Genomic DNA, 20,409 nt, shown 5'->3' with positions numbered 1-20,409 from the left:
ACTTCCCTATGGGAATTTTTGGACTTTGTAGGGGGCGCTATTCCGCCATTTAGCGTCGACCATGTGCGACCACCCAAAAATATCGAATTTCGGATCCGGCCGGACGCCCATGCAAAAGTAGACGCGTTTTCGCCTTTGGGAAAGGGGTCAAAATGGCATTTTAAGAGCGCAAGAATAATAATAATAATTAAAGCCGCAAGCGGCGATGGCGGGCCCTCGCTCGCCCATGCCACCGCGGGGCCTGAGGCACGCCGGGGCCGTGGCGCGGAGCAGAAATGGAGAAAAACCTGGAAGGAGGCCAAAAATGCAATGTTTCGTTCATCCACCAGGGGGCAGTCACCGCATGTGGTGTGGTGCGTTCAGGGGCCGCCCCTCATCACTCGCGTGAAGTTTGGAGTGAATCGGACAAAGCATGAGGGAGTTATGAGCAGTTAAAGGTTCGTCCACCAGGGGGCAGTAATGGGATGCGTGCAGGTGCGTTCAGGGTCAGTCCCTCATCACACATGTGAAGTTTCTTGGAAATCGGACAAAGCATGAGGGAGTTATGAGCAGTTAATGGTTCGTCCACTAGGGGGCAGTAATGGGATGCGTGCAGGTGTGTTCAGGGTCAGTCCCTCATCACACATGTGAAGTTTCGTGGAAATCGGACAATGTTGATGTAAAATATGGCACTTCCTGTTTCCACTAGGGGGCAAATGAGTGAGATCGCCTACCAGCATATGGAAACGTTGAGGTCGTGACCCTGGACCTGTGTATCAATTTTCATGTTGATATGAGTTCAATAAAGCCATCAAAAAGCCAAACGTATTGTCATGGCGAGGAATGGTCGCCGCGTCGCCACACGGACGCCATTACTCGTAGCTTCACAGCGTTCATGATGTAGCTTCACCAACTGGTTCTACATGTTTTAGAAGTGGAATGAAGTTGATGGGGCAAAGTATGTACATTTTCCAAATTTTAGTACACTTCCTGTTACCACCGGGGGGCGCTATGAGTTACGTGGGAAGTGAATATATCGGGACGTTCAGGGCGGAGCCATCATCATGTCCAGCAAGTTTGAAGTTGATTGGATGAAGTATGTGGGCGTGAGAGCCACTCGTATGTACATGGCGAGCACGCCAAAGTGAATTGAGCGCTGGCAGCCACGCCCTTTGACCTACGGACTCACGGAGCACAAGATAAGCTCAGCTAGGTCTGGAGATGTGGTGTACCTAATTTCAACTTGATCGGGCGAACGCTGTGGGAGGAGTTCGTTTTAGGCGGGAAAAATCAAAATCAAAATGGCCGACTTCCTGTTGGGTTGAGGTCATGAGGTCAAGAGGCTTTTTTGCATATCTGGGTATAATACATATGTGTACCGAATTTTATCGACATCGGACAAAGTCACTCAAATTCCCTATGGGGATTTTGAAAGTTTGTAGGGGGCGCTATTTCGCCATTTCGCGTCGACCATGTGCGACCACCCAAAAATATCGAATTTCGGATCAGGCCGGACGTCTGTGCAAAAGTACACGCGTTTTCGCATTTGGGAAAGGGGCGAAATTGAGGCACGAAGTCGGAGAAGAATAATAATAATAAACAGCGCGATTTCAATAGGGCTTTCGCTGGGCGACTTGCAGTCGCCGCTCGGGCCCTAATAATTAAAGCCGCAAGCGGCTATGACGGGCCCTCGCTCCACGCCACTCGGCGTCCCCGCTACCCCCGGGCCGCTCTTCGAAAACCCCCGCGCGCAACCGGACGTGGGCGGCTGCGTCCAGGGCGGTCCCCTCGTCGAACACGTGACGTTTCGAGCAAAACGGACAACGTACGATGGAGTTACGGCAGGTTTACGGTTCGTCCACCAGGGGGCGGTAACGGGATGTGGGCCGTTGCGTACGGGGTCGTGACCTCATCACACATGTGAAGTTTCGAGCCGATCGGACAATGTCGATGCAAAACGCGACATTTCCTGTGTCCACAAGGGGGCGTATTGAGCGAGCTAGCGTACGATCAAATGGAGGCGTAGAGGGCGGGCCCCTGATCATGTACTGAAATTTTGAAGTGACTACGACCAAGTATGTGGGCGTGGAAGGCAAACGTAGTAGCATGGCGACTAAACGAGCAGTTGACCAACTTTGTCGCCCCCTAGCAGCCACGCCGTTTCACGTAGAGAAAAGCTTTTAATAGTGTTTGACCAGCTCGGTCTCCTGATGATCTGTAGCGAATATGAAATCAATCGGGCAAAATCCGTGGGAGGTGGCAGTTCACGATGGAGCGCTATTCCTGTCGCCGCCACAAGGGGGCCATTAGCCGTAGCGTCATAGCGTTCACGAAATACCTTCACCAACTTGTTGGGCATGTTTTAGAAGTGGAATGAAGTTGATGGGGGCAACTATGTATTTTTAATGAATTTTAGCGCACTTCCTGTTACCACCGGGGGGCGCTATGAGTGACGTAGGAAAATAATATGTCGGATCGTTCAGGGTCACGCCCTCATCATGTGCACCAAGTTTGAAGCAGCTGCGATCAAATCTGTGGGCGTGATAGCATTTAAACCTTTTTAGCTGAATTCGGGAACTTGGCCGTGCCCTAGTAGCCACGCCCTTTGACCTACACACCCGCGGAGCACAAGCCGTAATCAGCTCAGTCTGGAGATGTTCCGTGCCCAATTTGAAGTCAATCGGGCGAACTCCCTCGGAGGAGTTCGTTTTGCGTCAAAGAAATGCTAACCAAAATGGCCGATTTCCTGTTGGGTTTAGGGCGTGGCTCCAATTCAATTTTTTGTATGTTTGGGTATGATACACGTGTGTGTCGAGTTTCGTATGTGTACGACAAAGTAAGCGAAATTTGTCTATGGAGAATTTCAGAAAAACTTCAAGGGGGCGCTATTGAGGCATTTAGCCACGCCCATGGGAAACGACTCTATCCGCTGAAAGAGCTCGCCATTCTTGACCTGTGTATGAAATTTCGTGAGGACACGACTTCGTTAAAGCCACAAAAAAGGCAAACGTAATTGTACGATAAAAAATCGCCAGTCGCCGCGGCGGCCCACGGACGCCGTTCGTCGTAGCTTCACAGCGTTCATAATGTAGCTTCAGCAACTGGTTCTGCATGTATTAGAAGTGGAATGAAGTTGATCGGGTGAAGTATGGATTTTTAACGAATTTTTGCGTACTTCCTGTTACCACCGGGGGGCGCTATGAGCCAGGCAGGAAGTCGATATATCAAAACGTTCAGGGCGGAGCCAACGTCATGTCCTTTGAATTTCAACTGGCTACGACGAAGTATGTGCGCGTAATTGGGAAACGTAATTTTACGACAAAAAATCGGCAGTCGCCGCGGCGGCACACGGACGCCGTTGCTCGTAGGGTCAAAGCGTTCATGATGTAGCTTCACCATCCGGGTCTGCATGTACTAGAAGTGTAACGAAGTCGATTTGGTCAACTACGTATTTTTTACGAATTTTTGTACGTTTCCTGTTACCACCGGGGGGCGCTATGAGCGACGTCGGCAAATAATATGTCGGATCGTTCAGGGTCTCGCCATAGATTTTTGCACCAAGTTTGAAGTGTCTACGATCAAGTATGTGGGCATGAGAGCCGTTCGTATTTTCATGGCGAGCAACGAAACAGTCGCCAAACTTCGGGGCACGCCAGAGGCCAAGCGCTTTGAGCTACAGACCTGCGGAGCACAAGATAAGCTCAGCTAGGTCTGACGATGTTCTCTACCCAATTTGGAGCCGATCGGGCGTAACCCCTCGGAGGAGTTCGTTTTGCGTAAACCAACTTTGAAGCAAAATGGCCGACTTCCTGTTGGTTGTCGGGTATGTCCGTAATGAGATTTTTTGAAGATCTTTGGTTGATGAATATGTTTACCAAGTTTCGGACAAATCGGTGTCGCAGACTGCCATTTCCTATGCGCGGTCTAGGGGGCGCTGTGGTGCCATTTGGCCACGCCCACATGCGAGACCACCATAGAATCGCAATTTTTGGGCTTCCCCCCCTGCGTGTTAAATTTCATCCGTTTCTCGGCTTGGGAAAGGGGTCGAAATCTGGTTCGAACTCGCGGAATAATAATAATAATAATTAAAGCCGCAAGCGGCTATGACGGGCCCTCGCTCCACGCCACTCGGCGTCCCCGCTACCCCCGGGCCGCTCTTCGAAAACCCCCGCGCGCAACCGGACGTGGGCGGCTGCGTCGAGGGCGGTCCCCTCGTCGAACACGTGACGTTTCGAGCAAAACGGACAACGTACGATGGAGTTACGGCAGGTTTACGGTTCGTCCACCAGGGGGCGGTAACGGGATGTGGGCCGTTGCGTACCGGGTCGTGACCTCATCACACATGTGAAGTTTCGAGCCGATCGGACAATGTCGATGCAAAACGCGACATTTCCTGTGTCCACAAGGGGGCGTATTGAGCGAGCTAGCGTACGATCAAATGGAGGCGTAGAGGGCGGGCCCCTGATCATGTACTTAAATTTTGAAGTGACTACGACCAAGTATGTGGGCGTGGAAGGCAAACGTAATAGCATGGCGACTAAACGAGCAGTTGACCAACTTTGTCGCCCCCTAGCAGCCACGCCGTTTGACGTAGAGAAAAGCTTTTAATAGTGTTTGACCAGCTCGGTCTCCTGATGATGTGTAGCGAATATGAAGTCAATCGGGCAAAATCCGTGGGAGGTGGCAGTTCACGATGGAGCGCTATTCCTGTCGCCGCCACAAGGGGGCCATTAGCCGTAGCGTCATAGCGTTCACGAAATACCTTCACCAACTTGTTCGGCATGTTTTAGAAGTGGAATGAAGTTGATGGGGGCAACGATGTATTTTTAATGAATTTTAGCGCACTTCCTGTTACCACCGGGGGGCGCTATGAGTGACGTAGGAAAATAATATGTCGGATCGTTCAGGGTCACGCCATCATCATGTGCACCAAGTTTGAAGCTGCTGCGATCAAATCTGTGGGCGTGCTAGCATTGCAAACTTCTTAGCTGAATTCGGGAACTTGGCCGTGCCCTAGTAGCCACGCCCTTTGACCTACACACCTGCGGAGCACAAGCCGTAATCAGCTCAGTCTGGTGATGTTCTCTACCCAATTTGAAGTCAATCGGGCGAACTCCCTCGGAGGAGTTTGTTTTGCGTCAAAGAAATGCTAACCAAAATGGCCGACTTCCTGTTAGGTTTAGGGCGTGGCTCCAATTCAATTTTTTGTATGTTTGGGTATGATACACGTGTGTGTCGAGTTTCGTATGTGTACAACAAAGTAAGCGAAATTTGTCTATGAAGAAATTCGGAAAAACTTCTAGGGGGCGCTATTGAGGCATTTAGCCACGCCCATGGGAAACGACTCTATCCGCTGAAAGAGCTCGCCATTCTTGACCCGTGGATGAAATTTCGTGAGGACACGACTTCGTTAAAGCCACGAAAAAGGCAAACGTAATTGTACGATAAAAAATCGTCAGTCGCCGCGGCGGCACACGGACGCCGTTCGTCGTATCTTCACAGCGTTCATAATGTAGCTTCAGCAACTGGTTCTGCATGTATTAGAAGTGGAATGAAGTTGATCGGGTGAAGTATGGATTTTTAATGAATTTTTGCGTACTTCCTGTTACCACCGGGGGGCGCTATGAGCCAGGCAGGAAGTCGATACATCAAAACGTTCAGGGAGGAGCCAACGTCTTGTCCTTTGAATTTCAAGTGGCTACGACGAAGTATGTGCGCGTGAAAGGCAAACGAAATTTAAATTGGGATGATACACTTTCGCCGCGGCGGCACACGGACGCCGTTGCTCGTAGGGTCAAAGCGTTCATGATGTAGCTTCACCATCCGGGTCTGCATGTACTAGAAGTGTAACGAAGTCGATTTGGTCAACTACGTATTTTTAACGAATTTTTGTACGTTTCCTGTTACCACCGGGGGGCGCTATGAGCGACGTCGGCAAATAATATGTCGGATCGTTCAGGGTCTCTCCATAGATTTTTGCACCAAGTTTGAAGCGTCTACGATCAAGTATGAGGGCATGAGAGCCGTTCGTATTTACATGGCGAGCACCGAAACAGTCGCCAAACTTCGGGGCACGCCAGAGGCCAAGCGCTTTGAGCTACAGACCTGCGGAGCACAAGATAAGCTCAGCTAGGTCTGGCGATGTTCTGGACCCAATTTGGAGCCGATCGGGCGTAACCCCTCGGAGGAGTTCGTTTTGCGTAAACCAACTTTGAAGCAAAATGGCCGACTTCCTGTTGGTTTTAGGGTATGTCATTTTATGAAATTTTTTGAAGATCTCGGGTTGATGAATATGTTTACCAAGTTTCGGACAAATCGGTGTCGCAGACCCTCATTCCCTATGCGCGGTCTAGGGGGCGCTGTGGTGCCATTTGGCCACGCCCACATGCGAGACCACCACAGTACGCCGAGTTGCCACAGTCCCCACGTGCGTGTAAATTTTCCTCCGTTTCCCGGCTTGGGAAAGGGGTCGAAATCGCGTTCAAAGCGGCGGAAAAAGAATAATAATAATAATAATAATAATAATAAACATTACAATATCTGGGGTTTTTGCTGCCAGGTCTATGCAGTACTTGAGTACTTGCTTGCTTACTTGTTGTTACTCGTCGGCTGGCACGTCGACTAATGTGCATGTCGAATAACAATAGGGACCTCCCTGGGTCGTTGACACAGGCTCGGGCCCTAATAATAATAATAATAATAAACATTTGCATTTCAAGGTAGCGTTTTTTCCAACCAGGTCACTTGAGTACTTGATTACTTGATTACTTGCTTGATTACTTGTTGCTTGTCGGTGATCGGTGTGGATGTCGAATAACAATAGGGACCTCCCTGGGTCGTTGACACAGGCTCGGGCCCTAATTAAAGCCGCAAGCGGCTATGACGGGCCCTCGCTCCACGCCACTCGGCGTCCCCGCTGCCCCCGGGCCGCTCTTCGAAAACCCCCGCGCGCAACCGGACACGGGCGGCTGCGTCGAGGGCGGTCCCCTCGTCGAACACGTGACGTTTCGAGCAAAACGGACAACGTACGATGGAGTTACGGCAGGTTTACGGTTCGTCCACCAGGGGGCGGTAACGGGATGTGGGCCGTTGCGTACGGGGTCCTGACCTCATCACACATGTGAAGTTTCGAGCCGATCGGACAATGTCGATGCAAAACGCGATATTTCCTGTGTCCACAAGGGGGCGTATTGAGCGAGCTAGCGTTCGATCAAATGGAGGCGTAGAGGGCGGGCCCCTGATCATGTACTGAAATTTTGAAGTGACTACGACCAAGTATGTGGGCGTGGAAGGCAAACGTAATAGCATGGCGACTAAACGAGCAGTTGGCCAACTTTGTCGCCCCCTAGCGGCCACGCCGTTTCACGTAGAGAAAAGCTTTTAATAGTGTTTGACCAGCTCGGTCTCCTGATGATCTGTAGCGAATATGAAGTCAATCGGGCAAAATCCGTGGGAGGTGGCAGTTCACGATGGAGCGCTATTCCTGTCGCCGCCACAAGGGGGCCATTAGCCGTAGCGTCATAGCGTTCACGAAATACCTTCACCAACTTGTTCGGCATGTTTTTAGAAGTGGAATGAAGTTGATGGGGGCAACTATGTATTTTTAATGAATTTTAGCGCACTTCCTGTTACCACCGGGGGGCGCTATGAGTGACGTAGGAAAATAATATGTCAGATCGTTCAGGGTCACGCCATCATCATGTGCACCAAGTTTGAAGCTGCTGCGATCAAATCTGTGGGCGTGATAGCATTTAAACCTTTTTAGCTGAATTCGGGAACTTGGCCGTGCCCTAGTAGCCACGCCCTTTGACCTACACACCTGCGGAGCACAAGCCGTAATCAGCTCAGTCTGGAGATGTTCCGTGCCCAATTTGAAGTCAATCGGGCGAACTCCCTCGGAGGAGTTCGTTTTGCGTCAAAGAAATGCTAACCAAAATGGCCGACTTCCTGTTGGGTTTAGGGCGTGGCTCCAATTCAATTTTTGGTATGTTTGGGTATGATACACGCGTGTGTCGAGTTTCGTATGTGTACGACAAAGTAAGCGAAATTTGTCTATGGAGAATTTCGGAAAAACTTCAAGGGGGCGCTATTGAGGCATTTAGCCACGCCCACGGGAAACGACTCTATCCGCTGAAAGAGCTCGCCATTCTTGACCCGTGTATGAAATTTCGTGAGGACACGACTTCGTTAAAGCCACGAAAAAGGCAAACGTAATTGTACGATAAAAAATCGTCAGTCGCCGCGGCGGCACACGGACGCCGTTGGTCGTATCTTCACAGCGTTCATAATGTAGCTTCAGCAACTGGTTCTGCATGTATTAGAAGTGGAATGAAGTTGATCGGGTGAAGTATGGATTTTTAACGAATTTTTGCGTACTTCCTGTTACCACCGGGGGGCGCTATGAGCCAGGCAGGAAGTCGATACATCAAAACGTTCAGGGCGGAGCCAACGTCATGTCCTTTGAATTTCAAGTGGCTACGACGAAGTATGTGCGCGTAATTGGGAAACGTAATTTTACGACAAAAAATCGTCAGTCGCCGCGGCGGCACACGGACGCCGTTGCTCGTAGGGTCAAAGCGTTCATGATGTAGCTTCACCATCCGGGTCTGCATGTACTAGAAGTGTAACGAAGTCGATTTGGCCAACTACGTATTTTTAACGAATTTTTGTACGTTTCCTGTTACCACCGGGGGGCGCTATGAGCGACGTCGGCAAATAATATGTCGGATCGTTCAGGGTCTCTCCATAGATTTTTGCACCAAGTTTGAAGCGTCTACGATCAAGTATGTGGGCATGAGAGCCATTCGTATTTACATGGCGAGCACCGAAACAGTCGCCAAACTTCGGGGCACGCCAGAGGCCAACCCCTTTGAGCTACAGACCTGCGGAGCACAAGATAAGCTCAGCTAGGTCTGACGATGTTCTGAACCCAATTTGGAGCCGATCGGGCGTAACCCCTCGGAGGAGTTCGTTTTGCGTAAAATAAATGCTAACCAAAATGGCCGACTTCCTGTTGGTTTTTGGGCTTCGCTCGAAACAAATTTTTTTCATGTCTGGGTATGATACATATGTGTACCAAGTTTGGGCAGCCTGCGAGAAAAAAAATTTTGATCCCTATGGCCGGGGGTCAAAAGTTCCAGGGGGCGCTGTTGTGCCAATTTGCCCCGCCCACAAACGGCGATAGCATCAGACGTCAATTTTCGCAAGTCCCGACGTGTGTCCCAAGTTTCGTGAGTTTTCGAGCGTGGCAAAGGGGTCAAATCGAGGTTCAAAGTCGCGGAAAAATAATAATAATAATAATAATAATTAAAGCCGCAAGCGGCTATGACGGGCCCTCGCTCCACGCCACTCGGCGTCCCCGCTACCCCCGGGCCGCTCTTCGAAAACCCCCGCGCGCAACCGGACGTGGGCGGCTGCGTCCAGGGCGGTCCCCTCGTCGAACACGTGACGTTTCGAGCAAAACGGACAACGTACGATGGAGTTACGGCAGGTTTACGGTTCGTCCACCAGGGGGCGGTAACGGGATGTGGGCCGTTGCGTACGGGGTCGTGACCTCATCACACATGTGAAGTTTCGAGCCGATCGGACAATGTCGATGCAAAACGCGACATTTCCTGTGTCCACAAGGGGGCGTATTGAGCGAGCTAGCGTACGATCAAATGGAGGCGTAGAGGGCGGGCCCCTGATCATGTACTGAAATTTTGAAGTGACTACGACCAAGTATGTGGGCGTGGAAGGCAAACGTAATAGCATGGCGACTAAACGAGCAGTTGACCAACTTTGTCGCCCCCTAGCAGCCACGCCGTTTGACGTAGAGAAAAGCTTTTAATAGTGTTTGACCAGCTCGGTCTCCTGATGATCTGTAGCGAATATGAAGTCAATCGGGCAAAATCCGTGGGAGGTGGCAGTTCACGATGGAGCGCTATTCCTGTCGCCGCCACAAGGGGGCCATTAGCCGTAGCGTCATAGCGTTCACGAAATACCTTCACCAACTTGTTCGGCATGTTTTAGAAGTGGAATGAAGTTGATGGGGGCAACTATGTATTTTTAATAAATTTTAGCGCACTTCCTGTTACCACCGGGGGGCGCTATGAGTGACGTAGGAAAATAATATGTCGGATCGTTCAGGGTCACGCCATCATCATGTGCACCAAGTTTGAAGCCGCTGCGATCAAATCTGTGGGCGTGATAGCATTTAACCCTTCTTAGCTGAATTCGGCAACTTGGCCGTGCCCTAGCAGCCACGCCCTTTGACCTACACACCTGCGGAGCACAAGCCGTAATCAGCTCAGTCTGGAGATGTTCCGTGCCCAATTTGAAGTCAATCGGGCGAACTCCCTCGGAGGAGTTCGTTTTGCGTCAAAGAAATGCTAACCAAAATGGCCGACTTCCTGTTGGGTTTAGGGCGTGGCTCCAATTCAATTTTTGGTATGTTTGGGTATGATACACGTGTGTGTCGAGTTTCGTATGTGTACGACAAAGTAAGCGAAATTTGTCTATGGAGAATTTCGGAAAAACTTCAAGGGGGCGCTATTGAGGCATTTAGCCACGCCCATGGGAAACGACTCTATCCGCTGAAAGAGCTCGCCATTCTTGACCCGTGTATGAAATTTCGTGAGGACACGACTTCGTTAAAGCCACGAAAAAGGCAAACGTAATTGTACGATAAAAAATCGTCAGTCGCCGCGGCGGCACACGGACGCCGTTCGTCGTATCTTCACAGCGTTCATAATGTAGCTTCAGCAACTGGTTCTGCATGTATTAGAAGTGGAATGAAGTTGATTGGGTGAAGTATGGATTTTTAATGAATTTTTGCGTACTTCCTGTTACCACCGGGGGGCGCTATGAGCCAGGCAGGAAGTCGATACATCAAAACGTTCAGGGAGGAGCCATCGTCATGTCCTTTGAATTTCAAGTGGCTACGACAAAGTATGTGTGCGTGAAAGGCAAACGAAATTTAAATTGGGATGATACACATTCGCCGCGGCGGCACACGGACGCCGTTGCTCGTAGGGTCAAAGCGTTCATGATGTAGCTTCACCATCCGGGTCTGCATGTACTAGAAGTGTAACGAAGTCGATTTGGTCAACTACGTATTTTTAACGAATTTTTGTACGTTTCCTGTGACCACCGGGGGGCGCTATGAGCGACGTCGGCAAATAATATGTCGGATCGTTCAGGGTCTCGCCATAGATTTTTGCACCAAGTTTGAAGCGTCTACGATCAAGTATGTGGGCGTGAGAGCCATTCGTATTTACATGGCGAGCACCGAAACAGTCGCCAAACTTCGGGGCACGCCAGAGGCCAACCCCTTTGAGCTACAGACCTGCGGAGCACAAGATAAGCTCAGCTAGGTCTGACGATGTTCTGTGACCCAATTTGGAGCCGATCGGGCGTAATCCCTCGGAGGAGTTCGTTTTGCGTAAAATAAATGCTAACCAAAATGGCCGACTTCCTGTTGGTTTTTGGGCTTCGCACGAAACAAATTTTTTTCATGTCTGGGTATGATACATATGTCTACCAAGTTTGGGCAGCCTGCGGGAAAAAAAATTTTGGTCCCTATGGCCGGGGGTCAAAAGTTCAAGGGGGCGCTGTTGTGCCAATTGCCCCGCCCACAAACGGCGATAGCATCAGACGTCAATTTTCGCAAGACCCGACGTGTGTCCCAAATTTCGTGAGTTTTCGAGCGTGGCAAAGGGGTCAAATCGGGGTTTAAAGTCGCGGAATAATAATAATAATAATAATAATTAAAGCCGCAAGCGGCTATGACGGGCCCTCGCTCCACGCCACTCGGCGTCCCCGCTACCCCCGGGCCGCTCTTCGAAAACCCCCGCGCGCAACCGGACGCGGGCGGCTGCGTCGAGAGCGGTCCCCTCGTCGAACACGCGAAGTTTCGAGCAAAACGGACAACGTACGATGGAGTTACGGCAGGTTTACGGTTCGTCCACCAGGGGGCGGTAACGGGATGTGGGCCGTTGCGTACGGGGTCGTGACCTCATCACACATGTGAAGTTTCGAGCCGATCGGACAATGTCGATGCAAAACGCGACATTTCCTGTGTCCACAAGGGGGCGTATTGAGCGAGCTAGCGTACGATCAAATGGAGGCGTAGAGGGCCGGCCCCTGATCATGTACTGAAATTTTGAAGTGACTACGACCAAGTATGTGGGCGTGGAAGGCAAACGTAATAGCATGGCGACTAAACGAGCAGTTGGCCAACTTTGTCGCCCCCTAGCGGCCACGCCGTTTCACGTAGAGAAAAGCTTTTAATAGTGTTTGACCAGCTCGGTCTCCTGATGATCTGTAGCGAATATGAAGTCAATCGGGCAAAATCCGTGGGAGGTGGCAGTTCACGATGGAGCGCTATTCCTGTCGCCGCCACAAGGGGGCCATTAGCCGTAGCGTCATAGCGTTCACGAAATACCTTCATCAACTTGTTCGGCATGTTTTAGAAGTGGAATGAAGTTGATGGGGTCAACGATGTATTTTTCATTAATTTTAGCGCACTTCCTGTTACCACCGGGGGGCGCTATGAGTGACGTAGGAAAATAATATGTCGGATCGTTCAGGGTCACGCCCTCATCATGTGCACCAAGTTTGAAGCTGCTGCGATCAAATCTGTGGGCGTGCTAGCATTGCAAACTTCTTAGCTGAATTCGGCAACTTGGCCGTGCCCTAGCAGCCACGCCCTTTTGACCTACACACCTGCGGAGCACAAGCCGTAATCAGCTCAGTCTGGAGATGTTCCGTGCCCAATTTGAAGTCAATCGGGCGAACTCCCTCGGAGGAGTTCGTTTTGCGTCCAAGAAATGCTAACCAAAATGGCCGACTTCCTGTTGGGTTTAGGGCGTGGCTCCAATTCAATTTTTGGTATGTTTGGGTATGATACACGTGTGTGTCGAGTTTCGTATGTGTACGACAAAGTAAGCGAAATTTGTCTATGGAGAATTTCGGAAAAACTTCAAGGGGGCGCTATTGAGGCATTTAGCCACGCCCATGGGAAACGCCTCTATCCGATGAAAGAGCTCGCCATTCTTGACCTGTGTATGAAATTTCGTGAGGACACGACTTCGTTAAAGCCACGAAAAAGGCAAACGTAATTGTACGATAAAAAATCGTCAGTCGCCGCGGCGGCACACGGACGCCGTTCGTCGTATCTTCACAGCGTTCATAATGTAGCTTCAGCAACTGGTTCTGCATGTATTAGAAGTGGAATGAAGTTGATCGGGTGAAGTATGGATTTTTAATGAATTTTTGCGTACTTCCTGTTACCACCGGGGGGCGCTATGAGCCAGGCAGGAAGTCGATACATCAAAACGTTCAGGGAGGAGCCATCGTCATGTCCTTTGAATTTCAAGTGGCTACGACGAAGTATGTGCACGTGAAAGGCAAACGAAATTTAAATTGGGATGATACACATTCGCCGCGGCGGCACACGGACGCCGTTGCTCGTAGGGTCAAAGCGTTCATGATGTAGCTTCACCATCCGGGTCTGCATGTACTAGAAGTGTAACGAAGTCGATTTGGTCAACTACGTATTTTTAACGAATTTTTGTACGTTTCCTGTGACCACCGGGGGGCGCTATGAGCGACGTCGGCAAATAATATGTCGGATCGTTCAGGGTCTCGCCATAGATTTTTGCACCAAGTTTGAAGCGTCTACGATCAAGTATGTGGGCATGAGAGCCGTTCGTATTTACATGGCGAGCACCGAAACAGTCGCCAAACTTCGGGGCACGCCAGAGGCCAACCCCTTTGAGCTACAGACCTGCGGAGCACAAGATAAGCTCAGCTAGGTCTGACGATGTTCTGAACCCAATTTGGAGCCGATCGGGCGTAATCCCTAGGAGGAGTTCGTTTTGCGTAAAAAAAAAGCTAACCAAAATGGCCGACTTCCTGTTGGTTTTTGGGCTTCGCCCGAAGCAAATTTTTTTCATGTCTGGGTATGATACATATGTGTACCAAGTTTCGTCAACCTGCGGCAAAAAAATTTTTGATCCCTATGGCAAGGGGTCCAAAGTTCTAGGGGGCGCTGTTTCACCATTTGGCCCCGCCCACAAACGGCAATGCCAAAATATCAAATTTTTCGCAAGACTGGATGCGCGTGCAAAATTTCATTCGAATTTGAGCATGTTAAAGGGGCGAAATTGGCGATTTCGGAGGCGGAAAAATAATAATAATAATAATAAACATTTGCATTTCAAGATAGCGTTTTTTCCCTGCCAGGTCACTTGAGTACTTGATTACTTGCTTGGTTACTTGTTGCTTGTCGGTGATCGGTGTGGATGTCGAATTACAATAGGGACCTCCCTGGGTCGTTGACACAGGCTCGGGCCCTAATAATAAACATTACAATATCTGGGGTTTTTGCTGCCAGGTCTATGCAGTACTTGAGTACTAGCTTGCTTACTTGTTGTTACTCGTCGGCTGGCACGTTGACTAATGTGCATGTCGAATAACAATAGGGACCTCCCTGGGTCGTTGACACAGGCTCGGGCCCTAAAAATAAACATTTGCATTTCGGGGAATTTTGCGCCAGGTCAGTGGAGTACTTGATTACTTGGTTGGTTACTTGTTGTTACTCGTCGGCTGGCACGTTGACTAATGTGCATGTCGAATAACAATAGGGACCTCCCTGGGTCGTTGACACAGGCTCGGGCCCTAATTAAAGCCGCAAGCGGCTATGACGGGCCCTCGCTCCACGCCACTCGGCGTCTCGCTATCCCCGGCCCGCTCTTCGAAACCCCCGCACGCAACCGGACGTGGGCGGCTGCGTCGAGGGCGGTCCCCTCGTCGAACACGTGAAGTTTCGAGCAAATCGGACAACGTACGATGGAGTTACGGCAGGTTTATGGTCCGTCCACCAGGGGGCGGTAACGGGATGTGGGCCGTTGGGTTTGGGGTCGTGACCTCATCACACATGTGAAGTTTCGAGCCGATCGGACAATGTCGATGCAAAACGCGACATTTCCTGTGTCCACAATGGGGCGTATTGAGCGAGCTAGCGTACGATCAAATGGAGGCGTAGAGGGCGGGCCCCTGATCATGTACCGAAATTTTGAAGTGACTACGATCAAGTATGTGGGCGTGGAAGGCAAACGTAATAGCATGGCGACTAAACGAGCAGTTGACCAACTTTGTCGCCCCCTAGCAGCCACGCCGTTTCACGTAGAGAAAAGCTTTTAATAGTGTTTTACCAGCCCGGTCTCCTGATGATCTGTAGCGAATATGAAGTCAATCGGGCAAAATCCGTGGGAGGTGGCAGTTCACGATGGAGCGCTATTCCTGTCGCCGCCACAAGGGGGCCATTAGCCGTAGCGTCATAGCGTTCACGAAATACCTTCACCAACTTGTTCGGCATGTTTTAGAAGTGGAATGAAGTTGATGGGGGCAACTATGTATTTTTAATGAATTTTAGCGCACTTCCTGTTACCACCGGGGGGCGCTATGAGTGACGTAGGAAAATAATATGTCGGATCGTTCAGGGTCACGCCATCATCATGTGCACCAAGTTTGAAGCTGCTGCGATCAAATCTGTGGGCGTGATAGCATTTAAACCTTTTTAGCTGAATTCGGGAACTTGGCCGTGCCCTAGTAGCCACGCCCTTTGACCTACACACCTGCGGAGCACAAGCCGTAATCAGCTCAGTCGGGAGATGTTCCGTGCCCAATTTGAAGTCAATCGGGCGAACTCCCTCGGAGGAGTTCGTTTTGCGTCAAAGAAATGCTAACCAAAATGGCCGACTTCCTGTTGGGTTTAGGGCGTGGCTCCAATTCAATTTTTGGTATGTTTGGGTATGATACACGTGTGTGTCGAGTTTCGTATGTGTACGACAAAGTAAGCGAAATTTGTCTATGGAGAATTTCGGAAAAACTTCAAGGGGGCGCTATTGAGGCATTTAGCCACGCCCATGGGAAACGACTCTATCCGCAGAAAGAGCTCGCCATTCTTGACCTGTGTATGAAATTTCGTGAGGACACGACTTCGTTAAAGCCACGAAAAAGGCAAACGTAATTGTACGATAAAAAATCGTCAGTCGCCGCGGCGGCACACGGACGCCGTTCGTCGTATCTTCACAGCGTTCATAATGTAGCTTCAGCAACTGGTTCTGCATGTATTAGAAGTGGAATGAAGTTGATCGGGTGAAGTATGGATTTTTAATGAATTTTTGCGTACTTCCTGTTACCACCGGGGGGCGCTATGAGCCAGGCAGGAAGTCGATACATCAAAACGTTCAGGGAGGAGCCAACATCATGTCCTTTGAATTTCAAGTGGCTACGACGAAGTATGTGCGCGTAATTGGCAAACGTAATTTAAATTGGGATGATACACTTTCGCCGCGGCGGCACACGGACGCCGTTGCTCGTAGGGTCAAAGCGTTCATGATGTAGCTTCACCATCCGGGTCTGCATGTACTAGAAGTGTAACGAAGTCGATTTGGTCAACTACGTATTTTTAACGAATTTTTGTACGTTTCCTGTTACCACCGGGGGGCGCTATGAGCGACGTACGCAAATAATATGTCGGATCGTTCAGGGTCTCTCCATAGATTTTTGCACCAAGTTTGAAGCGTCTACGAACAAGTATGAGGGCATGAGAGCCGTTCGTATTTACATGGCGAGCACCGAAACAGTCGCCAAACTTCGGGGCACGCCAGAGGCCAAGCGCTTTGAGCTACAGATCTGCGGAGCACAAGATAAGCTCAGCTAGGTCTGGCGATGTTCTGGACCCAATTTGGAGCCGATCGGGCGTAACCCCTCGGAGGAGTTCGTTTTGCGTAAACCAACTTTGAAGCAAAATGGCCGACTTCCTGTTGGTTGTCGGGTATGTCCGTAATGAGATTTTTTGAAGATCTTGGGTTGATGAATATGTTTACCAAGTTTCGGACAAATCGGTGTCGCAGACTGCCATTTCCTATGCGCGGTCTAGGGGGCGCTGTGGTGCCATTTTGCCACGCCCACATGCGAGACCACCACAGAATCGCAATTTTTGGGCTTCCCCCCCTGCGTGTAAAATTTCATCCGTTTCCCGGCTTGGGAAAGGGGTCGAAATCGCGTTCGAACTCGGGGAATAATAATAATAATAATAAGAATAAACATTTGCATTTCGGGGAATTTTGCGCCAGGTCAGTGGAGTACTTGATTACTTGCTTGCTTACTTGTTGTTACTCGTCGGCTGGCACGTCGACTAATGTGGATGTCGAATAACAATAGGGACCTCCCTGGGTCGTTGACACAGGCTCGGGCCCTAATTAAAGCCGCAAGCGGCGATGGCGGGCCCTCGCTCGCCCATGCCACCGCGGGGCCTGAGGCACGACGGGGCCGTGGCGCGGAGCAGAAATGGAGAAAAAACCTGTAAGGAGGCAAAAAACGCAATGTTTCGTTCATCCACCAGGGGGCAGTCACCGCATGTGGTGTGGTGCGTTCAGGGGCCGCCCCTCATCACTTGTGTGAAGTTTGGAGTGAATCGGACAAAGCATGAGGGAGTTATGAGCAGTTAAAGGTTCGTCCACTAGGGGGCAGTAATGAGATGCGTGCAGGTGTGTTCAGGGTCAGCCCCTCATCACACATGTGAAGTTTCATGGAAATCGGACAAAGCATGAGGGAGTTATGAGCTGTTAAAGGTTCGTCCACTAGGGGGCAGTAATGGGATGCGTGCAGGTGTGTTCAGGGTCAGTCCCTCATCACACATGTGAAGTTTCATGGAAATCGGACAATGTTGATGCAAAAAATGGCACTTCCTGTTTCCACTAGGGGGCAAATGAGTGAGATCGCCTACCAGCATATGGAAACGTTGAGGTCGTGACCCTGGACCTGTGTACCAATTTTCATGTTGATACGAGTTCAATAAAGCCATCCAAAGGGCAAACGTATTGTCATGGCGAGGAATGTTAGCCACGCCCCCACAGGGACGCCATTACTCGTAGCTTCACAGTCTTCATAATGTAGCTTCACCAACTGGTTCTGCATGTTGTAGAAGTGGAATGAAGTTGATGGGGCAAAGTATGTACATTTTCAAATTTTAGTACACTTCCTGTTACCACCGGGGGGCGCTATTAGTTACGTGGGAAGTTAATATATTGGGACGTTCAGGGCGGAGCCATCATCATGTCCAGCAAGTTTGAAGTTGATTGGATGAAGTATGTGGGCGTGAGAGCCACACGTATGGACATGGCGAGAACGCCAAAGTCTGATGAGCGCTGGCAGCCACGCCCTTTGACCTACGGACTCACAGAGCACAAGATAAGCTCAGCTAGGTCTGGAGATGTGGTATACCTAATTTGAACTTGATCGGGCGAACGCTCTGGGAGGAGTTAATTTTAGGCGGGAAAAATCAAAACCAAAATGGCCGACTTCCTGTTGGGTTGAGGTCATGAGGTCAAGAGGCTTTTTTGTATATCTCGGTATAATACATATGTGTACCGAATTTTGTGAGCATAGGACAAAGTTAGATAGCAAAATTCTCTATGGGCATTTTTGACTTTGTAGGGGGCGCTATTCCGCCATTCTGCGTCGACCATGGGCGACGCCCCCAAATTATGAAATTTTTGGGCCGTCTGGACAGGTGTGCAAAGTTACATGCATTTTGGAGCATGGGAAAGTCCCCAAAAATGCGATTTCGAGTAGGTAAGAATAATAATAAATTAAAGCCGCAAGCGGCGATGACGGGCCCTCGCTCACCCATGCCACCGCGGGGCCTGAGGCACGCCGGGGCTGTGGCGTGAAGGTGAAAGGGTGAAAAAACCTGAGAGGAGGCAAAAAAAGCAATTTTTCGTTCATCCACCAGGGGGCAATCACCGCATGTGGTCTGGTGCGTTCAGGGGCCGCCCCTCATCACTCATGTGAAGTTTGGAGTGAATCGGACAAAGCATGAGGGAGTTATGAGCAGTTAATGGTTCGTCCACCAGGGGGCAGTAATGGGATGCGTGCAGGTGCGTTCAGGGTCAGTCCCTCATCACACATGTGAAGTTTCGTGTAAATCGGACAAAGCATGAAGGAGTTATGAGCAGTTAATGGTTCATCCACTAGGGGGCAGTAATGGGATGCGTGCAGGTGTGTTCAGGGTCAGTCCCTCATCACACATGTGAAGTTTCGTGGAAATCGGACAATGTTGATGTAAAATATGCCACTTCCTGTTTCCACTAGGGGGCAACATGAGTGAGATCGTCTATGAGCACATAGAAACGTTGAGGTCGTGACCCTGGACCTGTGTACCAATTTTCATGTTGATACGAGTTCAATAAAGCCATCCAAAGGGCAAACGTATTGTCATGGCGAGGAATGGTCGCCGCGTCGCCACACGGACGCCATTACTCGTAGCTTCACAGCGTTCATGATGGAGCTTCACCAACTGGTTCTGCATGTTTTAGAAGTGGAATGAAGTTGATGGGGCAAAGTATGTACATTTTCCAAATTTTAGTCCACTTCCTGTTACCACCGGGGGGCGCTATGAGTTACGTGGGAAGTTAATATATCGGGACGTTCAGGGCGGAGCCATCATCATGTCCAGCAAGTTTGAAGTTGATTGGATGAAGTATGTGGGCGTGAGAGCCACTCGTATGGACATGGCGAGCACGCCAAAGTGAATTGAGCGCTGGCAGCCACGCCCTTTGACCTACGGACTCACGGAGCACAAGATAAGCTCAGCTAGGTCTGGAGATGTGGTGTACCTAATTTGAACTTGATCGGGCGAACGCTCTGGGAGGAGTTAATTTTAGGCGGGAAAAATCAAAACCAAAATGGCCGACTTCCTGTTGTGTTGAGGTCATGAGGTCAAGAGGATTTTTTGTATATCTGGGTATAATACATATGTGTACCGAATTTTGTGTGTATATGACAAAGTAAGACGATGGCGATGCCATTGACACGTGTTTGTAGGGGGCGCTATTCAGCCATTTGGCCACGCCCATTTCCAACGACTTTAAAATATCAAATTTTTCGCGAGGCCTGATGTGCATGCCAAAATTCACGCGTTTTGGGGCATGTTGAGGCCCCCAAAAATGCGATTTTAGGGAGAATATAATAATAATAAACATAGCAATTACAATAGGGCTTTCGCTGGGCGACTTGCAGTCGCCGCTCGGGCCCTAATAATAATTAAAGCCGCAAGCGGCGATGGCGGGCCCTCGCTCGCCCATGCCACCGCGGGGCCTGAGGCACGCCGGGGCTGTGGCGCGGAGCAGAAATGGAGAAAAAACCTGGAAGGAGGCCAAAATTGCAATGTTTCGTTCATCCACCAGGGGGCAGTCATCGCATGTGGTGTGGTGCGTTCAGGGGCCGCCCCTCATCACTCATGTGAAGTTTGGAGTGAATCGGACAAAGCATGAGGGAGTTATGAGCAGTTGATGGTTCGTCCACCAGGGGGCAGTAATGGGATGCGTGCAGGTGTGTTCAGGGTCAGTCCCTCATCACACATGTGAAGTTTCGTGG

The sequence above is a fragment of the Trachurus japonicus genome, chromosome 16 (assembly GCF_045865225.1).
Source record: "Trachurus japonicus isolate A0001 chromosome 16, Traja_1.0".
NCBI lineage: Eukaryota > Metazoa > Chordata > Actinopteri > Carangiformes > Carangidae > Trachurus > Trachurus japonicus.
Note: the sequence above shows the minus strand (reverse complement) of the source record.